We start from the raw sequence: 17,428 nt of genomic DNA on the forward strand, positions 1-17,428 counted from the left end.
ATCGGGAGAACCCCGATTTTGCCAAAGTCTTGGGGTCTTCTATCTGCCTTCAGGAGGATCGGGACAGACTGTCTCCGGACAATCTTGACGACATCCTGACCCGATCCATGAGTTTGAATGTAGAGTGCCTGGTGAACTAGCACGTAGTCAGGAAAAGGCTCCCGCACAGGTAAGGAGGTCGAGAAGAAGAGTCAAGAAGTGGCATCCCTCCGATCCCAACTCTCATCCGCTCAGGATTACATATCTCAAATTGAGGGGCGTATGAAGTACTATGAGGATAAGCTGGCCGAACAGACTCATGTTCTGGCTGAAAGGGATCATGCTCTTGGAGAAGTCCAGGCGCTCCGGGCCAACGAAGCTGCTCAGGTTGCTCACCTTACTGAGGAGCTTAAGGCAAAAGATGAAGAGATGGTGACAGGAATAGCCGGTGCCTATGTGAATGCTCACAAGGATCTCTTGACCGAACTCCAGAAGCGTTACCCAGAGGAGGACTTCTCTTGGATGGCCGACCTGGCTCCCTGAGGCGAGGAGGAAAGCGAAGAGGAAACCGAAATGTCATTGCTTATGCATCACGCCAGCTGAAACCACATGAGAGAAACTACCCCACACACAACTTGGAGCTTGCAGCTATTGTATTTGCTTTGAAGATCTGGAGACATTATTTGTATGGGGAGAAGTGTTATATCTACACAGATCATAAGAGTTTGAAGTATTTGGACACCCATAAGGAGCTGAATTTGAGGCGGAGGAGGTGGTTAGAATTGATTAAAAATTATGACTGCTTAATAGACGATCAGCCAGGGAAAGTTAATGTGGTAGCAGATGCCTTAAGTCGCAAGACTATAGCTAGTCTAAGGGTTTCTCCTTTGTCTATGGTACATGAGTTGAAAGCACTGCATGTTAGTTTAGAGATTGATGATGAGGGACATGTGGTAGCTACATGACATGTACAGCCAGTATTGATTGATCATATTAAAATGGCAGCCTAGAATGATGAAAAATATCAGAAATTGATGGACGAAACTCGGGATGACAAGAAACCTGAATTTTCTATGAATGATGATGGCTTACTACTACACCAGAGCAGAATGTGCATTCTTAATGATGTAGAATTGTGACAACTCATTATGAAGGAAGCACATGAGTCTCCTTTTGCTATGCACCCTGGTGGGACTAAAATGTACAGAACAGTAAAGGAGCACTATTGGTGGAATGGGATGAAGAAAGATATAGCAGAGTTTGTATCTAAATGCCTAACTCGTCAGCAAGTAAAGGCAGAACACCAAGTGTCAGCAGGGTTGCTACATCCACTGCCAGTACCTGAGTGGAAATGGGAAAGAATAACAATGGACTTTGTGATGGGACTTCTAATAACACAGAAGAATCATGATGCAGTATGGGTTATTGTGGACAAATTGACCAAGTCTGCTCACTTTTTGCCAGTACAGATAGACTACAGTCTGGACAGATTGGCTAAGTTGTATCTTGATGAGATAGTGAGGCTGCATGGAGTGCCAGTATCCATTATATCAGACAGAGATCCTAGGTTCACTTCTAGATTCTGGGGTAGTTTGCAAAGAGCCCTAGGAACTAGATTGAACTTTAGCACAGCATTCCATCCATAGATAGACGGCCAGTCTGAGAGAGTGATTCAGATATTGGAGGATATGCTACAGGCTTGTGTGATTGAATTTGAAGGTAGCTGGGATACACACTTGCCTCTGATTGAGTTTGCTTACAATAATAGCTACCAATCAAGCATAGGGATGCCTCCTTATGAAGCCTTGTATGGCAGAAAGTGCAGAACTTCTTTGTGCTGGGATGAAGTGGATGAAAGGAAGTTGATTGGCCCAGAGATTGTTCAGCAGACAGAGGAGAAGATTAAGCTCATTAAAGATAGGCTCAAGGCTGCATCAGATCACCAGAAGTCCTATGTTGATCTGAAGAGGAGAGATATTGAGTACACCATGGGTGATAAGGTATTCCTCAAGGTTTCCCCTTGGAAGAGGATTATGAGATTTAGCAGAAAGGGAAAACAAAGTCATCGCTTCATCGGACCATATAAGGTTCTGGAGAGAGTGGGTCCTCTAGCATACAGATTGGCACTACCTCCAGAGTTGGAAAAGATACATAATGTCTTCCATATATCTATGTTGAGGAGGTATAGATCAGACCCTTCTCATGTTCTACCTGTTGAGGAGATTGAGGTGAATCCAGACCTCACATATAAGGAAGAGCCCATGGAGATTCTGGCACATGAGGTGAAGCAGCTGAGGAACAAGCAGATATCCCTTGTAAAAGTTTTGTGGAACCATCATTCGGGCCAAGAGGCTACGTGGGAGCGCGAGGAGGGCATGAGGAGACAGCACCCACAACTGTTCAGAGATTAACACCAGGTAAAATTTCGAGACGAAATTTATATTAAGGGGGGGAGAATTGTAACACCCCTACATGCATAGTCCTGTGTATTTTACTATTCCGGTGGCCGGTGTCGATCCAGACAGTCAAGAGGCTTAGGATCATATTTAAGTCATCATAATAGATCATGCATATAGGTTTAATTAAGTGAATAAATGTAATTAGAATACTTGAATTTCATGAATTGAAAATTTTGCATAATTAGGGTTCTTGAACTAAGCGAAAATTGGGGAAAATTTGGGGGAAAAGGTGATTTGATGCAAATTAACCTAATTGAGGTTTAAAATAATCAATTGGTATGAAATGGAATGGGTTTGAATGGTTGGAATGGAAATGGAATGGTGAATGTGTAAGGGTCAATGCTGGCAACTTGACCCTTGCCCATTCAAATGAGTATAATTGAAAATTGGTAGCTCCAATTAGTGTGACGCCAATTGGAGATGAAAATTAAGACCCAAAGCTACAATTTTTATGTAGAAACCCAACCCTAAAACTGAACACAAAGTGTTGTAAAATTAGGTCAAATACTGGTAATGCACACTGCCTCTATACAAAACTGACCATATGAACAGTACATGTTCACATGGCCATAACTTGATGTAGGAAGGTCCAAATGACCTGAATTTTATACCAATGGAAAGCTTAGACAAAGTACTACAACTTTCATGAAGAACACAAATCCAAATTCTGACCATAACTAAGTCAAATTGCCACCCTAAGTTGGGTCACTAAATCTGCCAAAACCTTAAATTTACCCAGAATTCTGGAATTGGCCAATCTGACAAGTTATGGTTAAATGGTCATAACTTGAGCTACAAAACTCCAAATAGAGTGATTCAAAAAGGAAATTAAAGCTAAGACATTAAGGAACAACTTTGATGAAGGAAAGTTGGCCAAATTCCCACTGTAGATAGACCAATGGAACAGTACAATCTAGTGACCCAAAACTGAAATTTTGAGATTTAACCCTAATGGACTTTGAATGACAACTAGCAATCAATGCCAATAAAAATATAACTCAAAATGTGGTATATGGGTGTAATTAGAATTAACATACCTAGTAAGTATGAAAAAGTCAATATTTTGACTTGAATAGTAAAATAAATAGTAACCCCAAAATACCAAACACAAAGAACTCCATTTTTAAGCAAATTTAAAAGTATAATCAAGTGTGTATGAAATTAATTATTGGATTACTTATGAGGCATGATATTGAAACACTGTAAATTTTGGGTTTCAGTAGAAGAAGAGATCGGAAAGGATAAGGAAAAAGTGAGTCAAGGCCTAGAGGCGACTCATACGAGGTTTGTGCATGATAAATTTTAAATTCCTTGTTTTCTACTTGGAAACATTTTGAAATGTGTATTATGAATAATTTGTGTTTATTATGGTCTTGTTAAATATGGTGTTGCCTACTTTGTAAATGGATATTGAAATGAAAATTGTTTAATGCTTTGCATGAAATGTTTGAGCTACATGATTTTGAATGGGTTTTGGATTCACACTTAGCATAACAGTATCACTGTATTCCTCCTCCATTTATGGAGTTGAGATAAACTATATTCCTCCCTCTCCAGATTGCCAGTTGAGGTTGAGGTTGAGATCGGATGAGTACTCATATATCTAGCTAGTCACCTCCCTCATTGATTTTGATTAGTGGGGTTGAGATTGCGTTGTCGTGATGTATAACATGGCATTGATAAGAAATTTTTTGTCATGACTTAAGTTGTGTATTGATTGGCAACACTGTGAATTGTAAATTATTTTGATAAAATGGCATTGAAAAAGTTGACACCCATTTCATGAAATGTGATTGTGAAAGTGGTTAAATAAATGTTTATTAATGTTTGTTTTATATTTAACTATTTTAAATTTTCATTGTGCACCACTGAGTATTAATTACTCAGCGATAACTTTTATTTTTTATCGTAGATAGGGGTAAGGATAAAGCAGCAGAGTGAGCTGCTAGGGTGACAGGGGAGCAGATTTGGAGATTTTATATAGGTATATTATTTATACCCTTGTAATTACTTTTGATGTAATTATTTATATTCATATGTATTTATGGCACTAGTTGAGCAATTGTACATTAATAATTGTAATGATATTACTTTTGGTTTCTTTATTGTAAGTGGAGACTTTTGCATGTAAATTTGATTAAATGAAATAAAATTGATGGTTTTTGTTTATTGTGTTGAATTAAGAATTGATGAGTATTGAAAATGTATGGAGTTGTGTGGATTGAAATGACTTTGTGTTGAGTTGAGACTTAATGGAGTTGGGTTTGAGAAAAATATATTGGAAGTGCTTTCTTTTCAGGTTTTTGAAGAACTGTTTTTTTTTTCAGGTTTTTGAAGAACTGTTTTCTCAAAATATAGCCGGCACTCTGCAGAAATTTTTATAGAATATGCAGAAAATCCTATTTACCAAAACATTCACATATGATAAAAACTTCAAAATAAAGGCTTTTTAATAATGTTTCAACATTACTCTTCAATGTGAAATGAATTGAAATTGTTAAAATCCCTTGTAGTACATTTAATGGGTTATAGGTATGCGAAGTTCGGTAATTCATTAGGTATACTACGGGATCATGTTATGCCTTACAGAGGGGTAGGGTGTGACAACAACCAATTCAGCTTGTGACGTTTTAATGAAAATTGCTGACATGACACTTTTGCTCCTCTGATTTAATACATCATTTTCTCCAGAATCTTCTGTCTTTTAACCCATTCTAGGGTAGACCTCTGAACCATATATAAACACCTTTTTCTCTTTCTTTCTAGAAGGAGAAAAGAAGGAAGATTTTTGCAAGAAAGAAGAAGAAAGGGGAGCACATGAGATCGAGGCTTGCTGCAGAAAAAGGGACACCATCTACAATGTTCCAGCAGCAGTTTCTTCACCATTTTTACTGGGTTTTTCTGTCCCTTAGCTTAGATTTTCATTTCTTCTTCATTTCTATACTTGGGTTTCTTTTAAAATCATGATTTGTGAGTAGATCTTTGAGATTTTAAAGATGGATCTGTAAATATTGCTTTGTATTGTGGTTTAAAGTGAAGGCCAATGTAACACCCCTATGTTCGGTAGTGCGTTCTACTGTTCCTATGACCAGTGTTGTCCGGACAGCTAGGATGCCTAGAACTACACTTAGATATGGATGAGGAGACATAAAATAATGAAATACAAGAAAAGAAAAGACAAGAAAAATAATAGCAATGAAATGTAATCAAGTTAAACGAGCCGAGAACCCTAGCGATGGGTGACCGCACCGGGAAGTTGCGGCGTGGACCGTTGACTAGCCCTGGACCGCGGGAAACCCTAGAAAATATTTTTAAGACTTAAATAGACACCTATTGAAGTATAAATACCATTAAAAATATCAAAGAAAAATTAATTAATTAGTACAAAGAAAAGTGAGAAATCGAAAAACGGACAAAACCCAGTGTTACCGAAAAATCGGGAATGCAACCCGAATAGGGGCATTGTGGTCATTTGACATCCCGAGTGGCCTTTTGACCTACATGTACATTAAAAATAAATGATATTAAATTTTGAAAATACCATGAAAATTAAAATGGTGGTCCATAGTTTAAATAGTGAAAGAAAAGGGGTTTAATGTTGAATAATTGAAAGTTGAATTAAAGTAATAATATTCTTACATTAGTGGACCACTAAACACTTGGAAAATCAATAAAAATTCTGTCACTCTCCACTAACTTCTACAAACCTTCTTCTTCCTCAAATTCTCCCCATGGCCAAACCAAAAAGCTCCCAAACTCTCCCATGGCCGTCCAAGCTCCAACCTCCATGCATCCATGATCCAAGCTCCCAATGGTTAAGGTTTCTTCATTAAACTTGACCACCACACCATGGGCAGTAGATAGGCAGCAAGAAGACCAAGTTTTGGAGAGGTTTTGAAGAGTTTCCAAAGCGGTAAGTTTTTGGTTATTGCTTCATTAAAGTTTGTGAGGAGGTTATGGGTACTTGAATTGTGGAAAGAATTTTGGAGTTTGATGTACTAAGGGAGATGTTTATTTTTGGCAGCCATGGAAACTCCTTAAGGACAGTTTATTCTTGCTTGTAAATGGTAGATTAAAGGGTTGATTATGTGTTTATATGTGTAGGAATAAATTGGGTGATGTATACTAAGTATATTGTGAATGTATACTTGAATTTGGAAGCTTGGACATTAATGGAGAGAGGTGTATGAATCGGCAGCTTGAATGGTGAACCATAAAAATGTTATTTCATGTTTGGTTTATGGAATATTAATGTTGAATTGTGATACTTGTTATGGCATCTTGTGTATATGTATGATGGTGTGAGGTTGGACATGTAAATGAGCTAGGTTAGGTGATTGAATTGTTGTAATTTGAACTTGAAAAATTCTGTACTATATGGTGCATATTGAGTGTGATTATAAGCTGCCAAAATGACCAACAATATGTTGTGAAACGTGTTTAGGTTATGGTACAAACCAGAATTGGCATGAATGTGTAGTTTGGTAAGTGTTAAAAGTGTCCTTTGATGAGTAATGAACAAAATGCAATAGGGCAGTTTATGTTATGGGCCTAGAACCTTAAGTGTGTGGCTCTAATTGGTATGAGACCAATTGGAGGTGAAACTAGGCACAAAATGTGCTAACTTTCATGAAGGAAGCTTACCAAAATTCTGCTTGTAAGGTAACTTAAAAAATGACCAAATCCGGATTAGTGCAATTAAGGCCTGAAAATTGACTATTTGGGCAGCAGTTAGTGTTTTGGCCATAACTCACTCAAAACAGGTCCAATTGACCTGAAATTTTGATCATGAATAGTTAAGACATATATCTACAAGTCTTATGAAGACACTAAAGCCCAGAAATGACCATAAGTAAGTCAAACAGCTTGCATAAGTTCAGGTCTAAAAACTGGCCGAACCTAAAATGACCTAAAATGACTTAAAGTGACCAATTTTGATGCATTTTGACCAGCAATAGTAAAATGACCATAACTTGGTCTAGTAAACTCAGAATGACCTGAAATTTTTCCCCGCGTGCAATAAGACATAGATTATAAGTTTGTAGTTTTGACCGAAACCCGAAAACTGAGGGAACTAGGTCGTCCGACTAGGTCAAACTAGTATACCGAAATTCAGCAAATTGCAATAAAATGCAAAATACATAGAAATGAATTTGGTAACATGTACCAACCCTAAAAGACTATTGAATGTGACATATTAGTAACATTAAAACCTAATTTACCTAGAACGCATCGAGGGTCAACATATTAGGTTGACTAAGCAAATAACAGAATTCAGCGAATTAATTATCAAGCATTATCGTTAGAGACAGTTTAAATGAGTACTGAAATACTTCAAATTGTGTTTCTCAGTTAGCAAAGACTCAGGGAAAGGGAAGAAAACACTGAGTCAAGGCTAGGAGAGAGTTATCAGAGGTTTGTGCACAACAGTATTTCTTTTGAATTTTCAATTGAAATAAATATTGACTATTTGTATATTATTGTTTTAAATTGTGTTTGTGCACAACAGTATTTCTTTTGAATTTTCAATTGAAATAAATATTGACTATTTGTATATTATTGTTTTAAATTGTGTTTGTGCACAATAATTTTGATTTCTTATTTTCTACTTAAAAATTTATTTGAACATTATATTTTTTAGTTGTGTATGTGCACAATACTTTTATATTCACTGCTTTTACTAGCAAATTTATTTGAAGAAATGAGTTATGAATAATTTTTTATTGATTTGGCTTTGAGAATCTTATTTGGAAATTATTGTGTTGCCTACTTTGCAAATGAAAATTTTGAGATAAAATATGATTTGTGGTTTGTATGAAATATTTAAATATTGTGATTTGGAATTGTTTTGATTCACACTTGGCATGACACTGTTACTATGTTCCTCCTCCATTTATGGGGTGAGTGTGATTATATTCCTCCCTCTTTGACTTATCAGTCTGGGGTGAGTGTGATTATTTTCCTCCCTCTCTGGTTTACCAGTTGAGGTTGTAGATCGGATGAGTACTCATTAGCTAGCTAGCCACCTCCCTCATTGATTTCGATTAGTGGGGTTGTTGATTGCTTTGTTGTGGTGTACAACACAGTATTGATCGGAAATTTTGTGTCATGGCTTAAGTTGTGTATGAATTGGCAACACTGTGTTTATTAAATTATTTGACTCAAAATTTTTCTATAATGAGCTTTCATAATTTGTGAAATGTAATTGTGCAGCATTTAAATTGTGTTATTGATGAGTAAAACTATATTGTTCAGTTATTTGATCAAATTGTGTTATTGATTGGCAAAACTGTGTTATTCAGTTATTTGATCAAATTTGTGTTATATGAACTTTGTAAATTATGAAATAGAATTGTGAATTATTTGATTTGTGAATTGTCAATAAAAGATTTATATATCGCATTTCAAATTGTTATTGTGCACCACTGAGTAAATTTTTGTTACACTCACTTCAGATAGACATTTTTGGGTAGTTTTGCATCCATTTTGCCCTTATATTTTAGTATATTTTATGTTTTTAGCTTTATTTTAGTTTATTTGTTAATTTTAGATACTTTATATTTGATTTTTGTAATTTTGTTGTTTTTGATAGGATTTTGTGGCAAATCGAGGATCAATGAGTGCATTAGGAAGTGATTTGAAGAAATTTGGAATTTTTTAAGCATGGAGGAAAGTTGAAGAAATCAAGCTTTGAAAGAGCAAGTTAGCCGAAATTTGCTTGACACTTTGCTTAAGATCCTACTTAGGGTAAAGCGGCAGTGCTTAAGGTGCAGCATAAGTCAAGCATGAGCAGAAAAGTCTATTTTACTCTAAGTCCGCGAGATTATTTGAAGGTCCGCTTAATCTTAGCATAAAGGCCGACTGTAGCTGAAATTTGCTAAAAGTCGCTTAGGGTTGCCAACCCTAAGCGCATCGCCTAACGTGAATAGTGTCGACTTGGATAATTTTACACCTCATTTCCTATCCACTCCTTGGCTCTTATTTACTTTTAGGGCAACTTTTTGTGACCATATAAATTCATCATTTCCTAATTTTTGCCACAAGAGGAAAGGGAGGAAAAACAAAAAGGAAAGAAAATAGAATAGAGAGAGAGGAGGAGACGCCACTTTCTGGGGAGGAGCTGCTGCAACCATTTTTGGAGCTCCAGAAACCAGAGTTTTGGGTTCTTCTACCTGAGTTTTTCTATTTCAGTCCTCTTATCATGTTTTTCTTTACTTTTCCATCAATCTTTCTTGTAAATACCATCATGAGTGAGTAAACTCTTTAGATTTCAGAGTTGGGAAATATGTTTTAGATTAATTTGTGGATTTGGACTGGGTATTTCCTTATTTTACATAAATATGAGTTTTGATTCCTTCCTTGTGTGCTTGATTTACTTGCCTAATGTTGGTACCCATTAGGTATTGTGTTAATCTTTGATTGAAGGACCGAAAGGTGAAAGTCATTGATAGATAATCAAGGATTGGAACTTAAAATTCCCTAGATTTAGAAATAAACTTGAGATTTAAGAGGAATTAATGATTGGTTACAAAACTTAATGGGTTTTAAATTAATCAAATATCGTACGAAAGTAGATTTGGTTATTTTAGAACACATTTTGGTTTGCTTGAAAAAGATATCAAAGGAATTTAGAATTAATCACCTTCAAACTCTATTTTTTCCTAAAAATTGGAATGCCCAAGAAAAATCCAAATTAATTTATGCATAAAACCCCAACTCTGGAATCACTTTTACCATAATTAGACTTTGATTTGAATTACCCATTGTTAATTTAGTTTATTTGCAAACTAGATCTAGAATTTATTTGTTTGCTCTTTACCCATCCCAATTAGATTAATCAATTTACCTTGCTCATTTACATTTACCATTTATTCATTAATCATTAGCCCAAATAATCGCTTCATTCATAGTTTGGTAATCAAACAGCAAATCCTCGTAGGAACGATACTTGATTCATCACTTTATTACTTGAGATGACCCGTATACTTGCGGATTCGCAACCATCAAGTTTTTGGCGCCGTTGTCGGGGATTTGATTTTTGTTTGATATTGAACAATTGTTTGTTTGGTTAATTTGGGCATTTTATTTTATTTTCTTTTTACCATTTTACTTTGAGAATTTGTTTATTTTGTTTTTCAGGTACTTTATTTTATGAGAAGGACAAAAAGTGAAGAAATCAATTTATTCTTTGATCCAGAAATAGAAAAGACAGCAAAAGCTTTAAGAGCAGAATCTAAAAGGAGAAAAGCTGAAATTAAAGCTCAACAACAACAAGAAAGAGCACAAGAGCAAGAGCAATTACAAGAAGAAATGGCCAACAACAATAACAACCGCTCTGTGAAGGATCATGCCTATCCTAACATTAGGGATTTCATGCCAAGTATCACAAAACCAAGAGTAGAAGCTAATAATTTTGAATTGAAGCCTGCACTCTGTCAGATGGTACAACAATCACAATTTGGAGGAAATCCAAGTGAATGTCCACATGTGCATCTAGCACACTTTCTTGAGATCAGTGATATGTTAAAGATAAATGGAGTTTCTGATGATGCAATTCGACTCAGATTATTTCCTTTTTCTCTGAAGGACCGAGCTAGAGAGTGGTTACATTCTTTGCCACCGGGTTCTATCACAACATGGGATGAACTTTCTCAAGCATTTTTAGCTCAATATTTTCCACCAAGCAAGACAGCTAAGCTAAGAAATGAGCTGACTTCTTTCAAACCTAGAGATGATGAGAGCTTGTATGAAGCATGGGAGAGGTACAAGGATTTGCAAAGGAGATGTCCACATCATGGGATTCCTAAGTGGATGCTTGTTCAACACTTTTATAATGGAGTTTCACCTGCTATTAGAAGTACAATTGATGCATCTTCTGGAGGTGATCTTATGGAGAAATCTGAAGATGAAGCTTTTTCTGTTCTTGATAAAATTTCTTATAACAACTACCAATGGAGTTGTGAGAGGAATGAAATCAAGAAACCAGCTGGTATGTTTGAGCTTGATGCCATGAATATGATTAATGCTAAGTTTGATGCTTTGACAAGGAAGATGGACAAGCTAAGCATGAAAGTAGATTCTTCAGCCGGAGGTTCTAGTAATTCAGTAGAAGTTGGAGCTGCAAATATCAACTGTGCAGCAGATTTTTCTGCACTTATCAAGATTTTTCAAGTGAGCAAGTGGATTATGTGGGGAACTACAATCAAAGACCAGGTGGTAACTCATTTTCTACAACTTATGATCCAGCATGGAGAAACCACCCCAATTTCTCTTGGGGAGGTAGACAAGGACAACATCAGAATTTTCAGCAACCTTCTGGGTATCAACAACATCAGAATTTTCAGCAGAATAGAGGTCCTCCTCCTGGAATTTCTAAACCTCAAAATGCACCTGCTCCACCTCTACCACAACAAGCACAACCAGACAAGACAGCTAGATTGGAAGCCATGATTGAGACTCTACTTGTGAGCCATCAAAGTCAACAAGAAATGATTTCTCAATTAGCATCTAAAGTGGATCAAATGGCAACACACAACAAGATGTTAGAGAATCAAATAGCTCAACAAGCTAGCTCTTCAAATAACAAAGCATTTGGGAAGCTCCCTAGCCAGCCAGAAAATTCAAGGGAGCATTGCAAGGCTATTACATTGAGGAGTGGAAAAATATTGGAGAATGGAGATAAAAAGATTGAAGAGAAAATTGAAGAAGAGAAAAACAGAGAAGGAGATGAACAAACTGAAGCTGAAGTTAGAATTGAAGCTGAGAAAGAAAATTCAGTGGAAGAAAAAGGAAGTAAGGAGAGGGAGAGTAAAGAGAAAGAACCTAAATATGTTGCACCTAAAGCCTACATGCCACCTTTACCATTCCCACAAAGGTTCCAGAAAGCGAAATTGGATAAATAATTTGGGAAGTTCTTGGAAGTATTGAAGTCTTTGCATGTGACTATTCCTTTCACTGATGCCTTAGCACAAATGCGTTCATATGCTAAATTTTTGAAGGAGATTTTATCTAACAAGAAGAAATTGGAGGAATTTGATACTGTAGCTCTCACAGAAGAAAGCAGTGCTATTTTGCAAAATAAGCTTCCACCCAAACTGAAAGATCCTGGAAGTTTTTCCATACCATGTCACATTGGGGATATCAGTATAGATAAAGCTTTATGTGATCTTGGAGCCAGTGTTAGTTTGATGCCATTGTCTATCTATGAGAAAGTGAAGATTGGAGAAATGAAGCCTACTACCATTTCAGATAGGTCTATTAAATTTCCAATTGGGGTAATTAAGAATGTTCCTCTAAAAGTTGGAAAATTTTTCATACCAGTGGATTTTGTGGTATTGGAGATGGAGGAGGATGTACACATTCCTATTATTCTTGGTAGACCTTTCCTTGCTACTATTGGAGCTGTGATTGATGTAAAAAATGGGAGGCTTACATTAGAAGTTGGGGAAGAGAAAGTTGAATTTAATTTGTTTCGAGTAATGAAAAAGAAAGATGATTCAAATTCATGCTTGAGAGTTGACGTGATAGATGAAGAGGTCAGAGAAGTGCTTAAAAAATAACATCCTAAAGATCCCTTAGAAGCTTGTTTGGTTCATAACATCAAAAAATGGGATGAAATTGAAGAAGCTGCAGAATATGCTATAATTTTGGAAGGAAATCCACCTTTGCTTATGGCTGATGTTGAGAAGATTGGGGACTTGAAGCAAGAAACAACTTCATCATCAAAGCTTGAAAAAAGTGAAGCACCGAAGGTAGAGTTGAAACCTCTTCCAACAAATCTCAGGTATGCTTTTCTAGGTCAAAATTCTACATATCCTGTAATTGTTAGTGCTCAATTGAATGATTGTGAAGTTGAAAAATTATTAAGAGTTCTTAGAAAGCATAGAAGGATAATTGGTTATACCATTGATGATATTAAAGGAATACATCCTTCTGTGTGCATGCGTAGAATTTTGTTGGAAAATAATCATAAAGCCTCTCGAGAATCACAAAGGAGATTGAATCCAAATATGAAAGAGGTTGTGAAAAAGGAAATCTTGAAATTGCTTGATGCAGGTATCATTTACCCTGTTTAAAAGAATTGGGTAAGTCCAGTTCATGTTGTACCCAAGAAAGGGGCATCACAGAGTAAAAAATGAAAATGATGAACTAATACCTACAAGGATCAGAATCGATGGAGAATGTGTATTGACTATAGGAAATTGAATAATGCAACTAGAATGGACCATTTTCCATTACCATTTATAGATCAAATGCTTGAGAGACTAGCTCATCATTCTTATTTTTGCTATTTGATGGCTATTCGTGGTTCTTTCAGATCCCTATTCACCCGCATGATCAGATAAAACTACCTTCACATGTCCTTATGGTACCTTTGCATATCGAAGGATGCCATTTGGACTATGTAATGCCCCTGCTACATTTCAAAGATGTATGATGTCCATATTTTCTGACATGATTGAGGGTATTATGGAAGTGTTCATGGATGATTTTTCTGTGTATGGTAAATCTTTCGATGAATGCTTATCTAACTTGTCTAAGGTTTTACAGAGATGTGAAGAGTTCAATTTAGTTTTGAATTGGGAAAAGTGCCATTTTATGGTACAAGAAGGAATTGTTTTGGGACATCTTATGTCAAACAGGGGTATTGAGGTGGATAAAGCAAAAGTAGAAATTATTGAGAAAATGCCACCCCCAACATCCGTGAAGGGAGTGAGGAGTTTCTTGGGGCATGCTGGATTTTACAGGAGATTCATCAAGGATTTCTCTAAGATTTCTAAGCCTCTTACCAATTTATTGAGTAAAGATGTGGAATTCCATTTTGATACTAATTGTATGAATGCTTTTTGCAGGATAAAGGAAGCTTTGATATCTGCTCCTATTATGCAGCCTCCTGATTGGTCATTACCTTTTAAGTTAATGTGCGATGCTAGTGATTATGCCATTGGGGCTGTTTTGGGACAAAGGAGAGATAAGAAGGTGTATGCAATATACTATGCAAGTAGAACCTTAGATGATGCTCAAATAAATTACTCTACTACAGAGAAAGAGTTTTTGGCAGTGGTATTTGCAGTAGATAAATTCAGGTCCTATCTTGTGGGGTCAAAGGTAATAGTGTACACGGATCATGCAGCTATCAAGTATCTCCTTCAGAAAAAAGAGGCTAAACCTAGATTGATAAGGTGGGTGCTACTCCTTTAAGAGTTTGACTTGGAAATTAAAGACAAGAAATGAGTAGAAAATGTGGTAGCAGATCATCTATCTAGATTGAGGCAAGAACAAGGAGATAATTTGGGAAAAGAGCCCCCAATAGATGATTATTTTCCTGATGAGCAACTGTTAGTAATCATGAATGCAAAAACCCCTTGGTATGCAGATTTCGTGAACTATCTAGTGTGTGGAATCCTTCCACCTGACCTAACATGGCAGCAAAAGAAGAAATTTCTTTTTGATGTAAAGGATTATGATTGGGAAGAGCCATTTTTGTTCAAGAGATGTGGAGATGGGTTGATTAGAAGATGTTTAGCTGATGAGGAGATAGGGAATGTTATTAAAGATTGCCATTCTTCACTTTATGGGGGTCATATGAGTGTGACAAAGACTGTAGAAAAAGTTCTTCAAGCAGGGTTCTTTTGGCCACACATGTTTAAAGATGTGAGAAAGTTTGTAAATGCATGTGATAGGTGTCAAAGGATGGGTAATATCTCGAAGAGAGATGAAATGCCCCTCCAAAATATATTGAAAGTGGAACTATTTGATGTGTGGGGCATTGATTTCATGGGACCTTTTCCATCGTCCTTTGGACACAAATACATTTTAGTTGGAGTAGATTATGTGAGTAAATGGGTTGAAGCTATACCATCTCCAACTAATGATGTTAGAGTTGTGATTAAATTCCTTAAAAAGTTCATTTTTACAAGATTTGGAACTCCACGTGCCATTATAAGTAATGGAGGTTCTCATTTTTGCAACCATCAATTTGAAAGATTATTACAAAAATACGGAGTAAAGCATAAGGTTGCAACACCCTACCATCCACAAACTAGTGGTCAAGTGGAGATCTCAAATAGAGAGTTGAAAAGAATTCTTGAGAAAACAGTGAATAGTTCAAGGAAAGATTGGTCACTAAAGTTAGATAATGCTCTTTGGGCCTATAGAACAGCTTTTAAAACTCCTATTGGCACCACCCCATTTAGATTGGTTTATGGGAAAGCTTGTCATTTACCTTTGGAGTTGGAACATAGAGCATATTGGGCCATAAGGACACTGAATTTTGACTTAAAAACTGCAGGAGAAAAAAGAATGCTGCAACTAAATGAACTTGAGGAACTTAGATTGGATGCTTATGAAAATGCCAAGCTTTACAAGGAAAGAACTAAGAGATGGCATGATAAGCATATTAGGAGGAAAGAATTTCAGGAAGGGGATGTTGTTCTCTTATATAACTCTAGGTTAAGGTTATTTCCCGGAAAATTAAAGTCAAGATGGTCAGGGCCCTACACTGTTATAAAGGTATACCCCTATAGAGCTGTTGAGATAGGCAATGAAACCTCAGGGACTTTCAAAGTTAATGGGCAGAGATTAAAGCATTATATTGTTGGAGAACCCACACAAAGGGTTGTAGAGGTCTCATGGCTTGGTTCTCCAATCAGGGATATTTAGGTGATTTGGAGTGGAAGGTCAAGCTTAAGAAATTAAACAAGCGCTTCTTGGGAGGCAACCCAAGCGTATCCTTTTATAGTTTATTAATCTTCTATTTCATTTCATTTTCAGTTTTTACCCTCATTAAACTCAAAAGTGACATTTGTTTATCTTTTGTAGGTCATTCATGAAGATTGGGCAAATTAACACATGTAGCAAAAAGAAAGAAATGAAAGGGAGCAAGTATAAGCAAAATTCTGCACTTTATCGATTACCTGTGAACAGTAACACCTTTAAACTTGTGTTAAATTACTGATATTGCAATCTACTTGATAGCACATGTTTGATTTTGTGTCTTGTGTAAATTCTGTGAAATGCAACTTGAATGAGGATCAATTTTGATATTTAGGACTGATGTGAGCTTTATTGAGGTGCAAAGATAGTGTTTGTTAAGTTTTACCTTTTAGTGTATATATAGTTCTGTAATCTGTTAGGAATTTACATGTTTTTGTTTGAATTGCTGCTAGTTTTTACAGTCTGTAGATTTTTGTTACTGTTCATGCTACTGTTCATGCTGCTTAAAAGGTCAATTTCTATGTCTTTTCTGTAATTTTTGAATGTCTGAAGCTTGTCTCAAATACTGCTGAAAATGTGCTTTTGGTATAAGTTTAGAAAGGAGATCATTTCATTAAGTGTGTAAAAAGGTAGTCACAATTGGTGCCTAAATTGAACCATGATTGCAAAAAGCTAAATGAACATGTACAATGCTTACTAAGTTTATGAGAGATGATGAGCTTAAATTTTTCAATTTGGTGGTATTAATGTGAATTTGGTAATTGCTGAGGGTCATGATAGCATTCCATAGCATTTGGACTGTTTTTGGTAAGTAAAATCACAATTTTTCCCAAAACCTGCCGAAACTTGCTGATGATGTTGCTTATTAAGCAGTATCCTATGCAAATTCTGCTGAACCCTATGCTTAACCCCAAGCACAGCCCAAATTATCAATTGTCTGTACCACATTTTAAAAAGCCCAAAACTTCTACCATTTTTATGAAACCCTCACCCAAACTCCCGATAAACCACAACTTTCATTCTGCCGACTCCCTTCCCGCACCATTTTTTCCGGCAAATTTTAAGGGAAGCTGAAAAGTCTCTTTCTCTTCATTAAATGGTAAGAACCAAAATGTGGTCCACCCACAAACCCAAACCCAGAAGATTTCGACACTCTGTCAAATCGAAAATGGGTATTCCATCATCTCTACCCACAAACCCTAACCCCAGTCCCAGTCCGCCGCTTCCTCAATCACCACCACCGCAAACGTCGCCGCTACCTCAATCACCACCAC

General features: G+C 36.4%; 1 non-coding gene across 1 annotated transcript; it reads right to left on the reverse strand.

Annotated features, from left to right (window-relative positions):
- Window positions 1-11,132: 11,132 nt before the first annotated feature.
- Window positions 11,133-11,239, reverse strand: LOC131171034 (small nucleolar RNA R71). The gene has a single exon (XR_009141789.1). It is a non-coding gene; the product is annotated as a small nucleolar RNA R71 (small nucleolar RNA).
- Between the last annotated feature and the right edge of the window lie 6,189 nt (window positions 11,240-17,428).

The sequence above is a fragment of the Hevea brasiliensis genome, chromosome 11 (assembly GCF_030052815.1).
Source record: "Hevea brasiliensis isolate MT/VB/25A 57/8 chromosome 11, ASM3005281v1, whole genome shotgun sequence".
Lineage (NCBI taxonomy): Eukaryota > Viridiplantae > Streptophyta > Magnoliopsida > Malpighiales > Euphorbiaceae > Hevea > Hevea brasiliensis.